We start from the raw sequence: 5,841 nt of genomic DNA on the forward strand, positions 1-5,841 counted from the left end.
ACTTGGGCAGCCAAAACGCTAATACGACCTGACAATACTTACGTCATTCAGTCCTCACAACGTGCTGTATGTCACGTACATGACGCGAAGGTGACAATGGTATATACATGTAATCATTCGTCCATTTTTTGATAGGCTGATAACTTTGTTACCACCAGGTGCTAACTGTTGTTGTTTGAAACAACAGCCTTCGTCGCCTTCTTTGAATGAGTGAAATAATGAATGATTTATTTGCGTGAAACCTTGCGCACCTTTTTGTTCTTATCTCCGAGCAGATCATAGGGTGGCAAAAGACAGTATCAAATTGGCCAGGCAGCATTCATTGGCCAGAGAGGGGCCAGAGTAGTTGACGTCACCGTCTATTCCCTGGGGAAGATCAAGTTGGCATGTCGCCTGTTTGTGACGTGCGAACTCACAATTAAGCATGCGTCACGCTGTCATCGACCTTGCTGATCGTTAGAACGTCACCACGATTCGTGCATATTTTCCGTCTAAAAAATCTCCCATCTTACATTAGTACAGTGATGGCCGATTTATAAAACCATGCCGTGATGGGGAGAACATCGGCCATATTCTGGTTGAAAATGTGAATTATGTGATCTTACTGAGCTATTTTATTTTACACAAGTGAGATGCCGGCTCTATGATAGGGCAAGGCTTTCAGCTACAAACGTTCTATCAAGAGAGACATCACAATGGAATTTTGAGCTAAGCAAGCAGTGCTTCTGTGATCACCTTCAAAACATGTTTTATGACTCCCTGGTTGATTCCTCATCCTTGTAAACTCGCAATTTCGCAGAAAACAATGACACATCAAAAAGCAATTTGCTATATTGCATTTTCCGTTTGCTTCTCTGAACATCGTCAAAACATATTTTTACGACGTGCGAACTGGTAATTATACTGGGCAGTAGAATTCACAGTTACAAAGGTGTCACAAAGCAATTTTCAACAGATTGAATCTCTCATTTGCTTCTTTAAACATCTTCAAAACATGTTTCTACGGGTCAATGGATGATTCTTCAGTTCCAAGAACCGCTTTACGACGTGCGAACTGGTAATTATAACACAACAATGCGTTCAACACATCACAGGTAAATGGGCGTCGTAAAGCAATCCATCAGATTACGTTTGCTTTTCTGAACATCAGCAAAACATTTTTCTGGCTCGCCGGTTGGAACGTCAGTCTTCAGCAGTTGTGACAGAAGCATGAAGGCTTTCGCGAAGGTCGCAGCAGGTAAGGGGAATTAAGAATTTCTTTTGGGAATTTTCTTCTGTTATCGTTAATCATATATCGTTAAGAATAGATTACAATGCAAACATTTATGACAAGATTACAATTCAGATCGTGTTTGTGATGATGCACATGTCGCAGAATGTATGTGTGTGTGTGGCCTTGTGTGTGCATGCATGTGTGTGTGTATTTTTGCATGTGTGTGTGTGTGTGTGTGTGTGTGTGTGTGTGTGTGTGTGTGTGTGTTTGTGTGTGTCTATGCGCGTATGTGTGTGTATCTCATTGCCTTGCTATTATTTTCTCTACGACAGCGTTGCTTCTAGCTGCGGTGACAGTTTACTACGCGAGCTGCTCGCCCTGCAAACCGCCTGTAGCAGAACTGTGCTCCTGTAAAGACGGACTCCTGGACAGTGGGGAGACCTGCACTGTCTGTGCATGCTCACAGGACGGGAACTACAGGCAGTGCACAGGTAACTCAACCTAAATTTTATCCAATACACACACTCACACACACACACACACACACACACACACACACACACACACATACACAGCAACTTTGAAGGAGTTAGTAATACAATCATGTTGATGTATAATGTGTATTTCAGCTACTGTGTTCCTTGAAGACGTTTTATTTCAATTTTAAATGACTTTTTAAAAATAAATTGGGGGAAATATTTGACTATTTTTGCTTATTCACATGTCTTGATCAAGTTGATAAACAAAGCGATAAAAGTGACCAATTTAAAGATATAAAATGTGGGTCCCGAAGAATAATTGGACTATAATTGGAAGTGACAGCTCCTGCTGTTTATAGTTTATAGTCCAACTGGTCATTTTGATCTTAAAAATGATAACTTAATTCAATGATCATGAATTAATTCCTGCTAGGTGCGAGGGAATAAGTAAGTACATGGAAGTAGAGGTGGGGCACCATTTCTTCATCTATTTTTTTAGAAGAAGAAGCCAACATTTTTGTTAGGTTAAGGGGTGATCGGGGTAGCCACCACCAGACTAACAATGCAGGTGAAAATACAGGCAAAGGGAAAATAATTGACGAGAGTACTTCGGCCACCATAGAGTCTATTTGCTCGGATGGCTTTGTAGGGTTAACGGCCGGAGCGTCTAATTGTTTGTGTGCGATGTACGTTTCGACCCCCCCCCCCAAGAAACCCCGTCGGACCCAGGAACGCCTGCCATATACCAATAATGTCCTTTTTTCCAATTCTTTCGTTCCCTACCCCCATACGGAAGCCTTGGTGGAGGGTTGTTTTTTGCAATGGGAGACCAGTTAGTTCTTTAGTCTGAAAATTATTTAATTTCAAGTCAAAGTTTACTGCACAACGATTGTCACGGGTACAATGTATGGCAAATAACAAGATTACTAGTTGGTATGTGTCTAACATAATGCTATATATATGGTCCATGGATACTGTATCTGACACAGTGTTATAAAAAAAACTACTGGCTAGAAAATATTTCGACTCTACGTGTACGTTCTCATTTCTTCTTGTCAGTCTTTAAAAAAATTGCTAGAATCAGGTTGACCATCATTTCTTATTTGTTTCTTTGAGAAGAGAAACAATTGAGCTCCAAAGGGAGGCGTGAAATTTCGGCCAGACAAAAACAGCAGGGGCTGTCATCTCCCATTATTGTCAGTACAATGCACTGTAATAAATGTCCACCTAGCAACCAGCTCTGCTGATGACGACAGTGGTAACCACGCGTAGTTACCGTGTAGAATTGCTCATAACACTTAGCTGAGCAGTCTGAATGTAGATTTTACACATGAATAAAGAAACAAACAGTGAGCCCATTTTACCTGTAGCGCCATGTAGCTTCAGGAAGATCCCTTACAATATAGCAAACACCGAATTAGCTTATTCCTAAATACCGCTTTGATACTGATATACTGAAATGATGTCCATCTAACAACCTGATCATTATCGATGATGATGATGAACACCTACAGTGGCAATCGTACAAGGTCTCATTTTGCATCACTCCAATGAACATTTCAATCTCCGATTTCACACCAGAAATGAGCGATGTACTCATTTGTATTTGTGTGTAATGAAGTGTGACTAGTGAGAGCTTGTTTTCGTATCACTTTTGGGCGGCAGATTATATTGAAGAATTTTCATCCACATGACAAAAAAGGCTTCTATACATAATCTGATCCTCAAAAATGTGCAAACACATGCCATAACCCCTTGTTCATACTCGCTCCCATAATGATACAGTAATTGTTGGCAATTCATGAGAGTGGATTAGAAGGGGGCAGCCATTTTCTTGCCTTGTTCACTTGAACTATGATTTTCTTCTCATCCCAGCATCTCGCTGGCTTGACGTTCCAAGCTCCTGGATTCTTGACGAAAGCAGCGGGTCGTACTGCTCGTTATGGTACTGTTACTACACCGTGGACTACGCGTGGAAAGCGTTCGATGGGGACGCTACGACAGCCTGGGCGCCTCTGCACCAGCCTGACGGTTACCAGCACTGGGTTATCCTGGACCTGCAGACCAGCTTCACCATCCAGCGGCTCTCCGTCACCAACATGGGCGATCCTGTTCATGACGTCGTCGGCGTCACTGTGGAAAGGTAATTTTCTGTTGTAGTTATACTTTCATGAAAGTTCAACTGTTGTGGTAGTTACATGTTTGAAGTTGAAACTTTCGATCCAATACAAAGAATGGTTCTGACCTAGAGCTTTTGAGAAATATTTCATTGCCAGGTGAAAGATGATGATTATGCCTTGAGCTTAAAAAGTGCACGTTTTAATACAAATCATGACAATCCATCAAACCCTTCCGGAGTTATCATCTTTCAAACATTTTACGAAAAAAGGCCCTGCAGTTCCATAACAAGCTAATAGGGGGCCAAAACCTATATCACTTATTCTCTGTTCTACCCAGCAAACAAAAATTCGCGACCCTACCTTGCTTACTAATTTATCTTTTTGTATAAAGCTGTTTGGTGAATCAAGTCTTGTCTTTTCCCATTAAAGTTCTGCCCTTTGGCCATATACTTGGGTGGAAGCCCTCAGCACGGACGCCGTGGTCCCAGGCGCCACCCACCCACAGCATTTGGAACTGCAGGGCACTGGGCGGTACCTGAGGCTCAATGTGACCACCGAGAGCGGGACAAGACCGATTCTGGCAGAAGTGTCCTTCCACGGAATAGGTACATGTTTTTTTTCAACGGTTGCTGCTCATTGCAAAGCTTTTTTGTCTATACCTATAACTTTAACTATCATGATGCATATTAAAGTACGTGACTGGACTATGAATGTGTACCTTTTGTTACTATTATTATTTATTACTGTTATTGGTTAGTTACTGTTTTTTCTTTATTATCATTGTCACTATCATTATTTATTGTATGCTAATCTTATTGTTTATGTGTGACTGTTGTATTTTGTTTACTTGTGTAATACAGGCTCCACTAAAAAGCAGTGCCATCACCGAGTGGGTCACCCTGTTTAAGTATTACGGAAAATAGACAAAAAAAATAAAACTTCATATCTACGTTTGAAAATGTCCTTTTTCATACATATACCACAGAGAACACAGGTGGTCCCGAGGGTTTGTCCTGCCCGACCCTCAACACGGGTTGCGTCATCAGTGACACTGCCGTTGAAACTGCGCCTCCTGGCGGCCAGAGCTGTTATGTCACCGCGGACATTCACGAAGGACTGCGGAGGTATGTTTTCATCTCTCTCTTTCTATTTTCCATGATGGGTTAGAACCTATACAATTAGGAAAATGTTATGCTGGAAATGTTTTTAAATAATTAGCAATTAAAAGTGGTATTAGATATAATAACCTTCATAGTTCTACGGTTTTTAGGTGTTTAAAAGATAATTTGCATCTTGTCGAATGCCTTTGTTAAATCTCGTACATTAGTTTTTATTTCAGTTCACGGTCGAACTGTAACAAACTAATAAAATATCTCGTATCTTTTTCTAAATATCCTAAGTTTCCTATTTTCTCTTTGGTAAAAGGCGATACATTCTGTATAGTGTTTTCAAGTTTTGATCTGAACAGGTAGTTTTTTTTGTCTCCGCTCCAGTCTTGAGAGCCCTCTATCCATCCATCGCACTGGGAACGTCACACTTCACGGCGATCTGGTGTTTAACTGTGGGGAGGACTATGAGGTAAGACAGCTTTTTCCCTTTTTTTTTAAATGGTGAAGGCAATGAATGTGTGTCTGTGTGTGTGTGTGTGTAAATGTATGTATACACATAGGTAAGGGGGTGAAGTCTAGCATCTCTGATAACAGTCACTCTGACAATCCTGTAAAGCAAGTTACAAATCATGAAAAGGTGCATCAAATCCCTGCGTTGACTATATATTGATTACTTGATTGATTGATTAATTGATTACACCAGCTGCAGGTGATCTGGACAGCACGAGGCTATGATGAGGAGAATCCAGAGCGAACTATGGACGAGTTTCTGCTCAACAACATCGCTACAAACGGCATTCATCTCTTCATTCCGCCGAAAACGCTGCCTCTGGGAAAATATATGATACAGGTTTGTTTTCAGTATGTGTGTTTGTATATATGTGTTTGTGTGTGTGTGTGTGTGTTCATCTTCATTTACA

The 5,841-nt window shown here is 41.0% G+C and overlaps 1 pseudogene; it reads left to right on the forward strand.

Moving 5' to 3' along the window:
- Positions 1–1,209: 1,209 nt before the first annotated feature.
- The window catches only part of LOC109472956, a 21,891-nt pseudogene continuing 17,259 nt past the window's right edge, over positions 1,210–5,841 (forward strand).

The sequence above is a fragment of the Branchiostoma belcheri genome, unplaced genomic scaffold, assembly GCF_001625305.1.
Source record: "Branchiostoma belcheri isolate BF01 breed outbred unplaced genomic scaffold, Haploidv18h27 scaffold29, whole genome shotgun sequence".
In the NCBI taxonomy this organism is placed as follows: domain Eukaryota; kingdom Metazoa; phylum Chordata; class Leptocardii; order Amphioxiformes; family Branchiostomatidae; genus Branchiostoma; species Branchiostoma belcheri.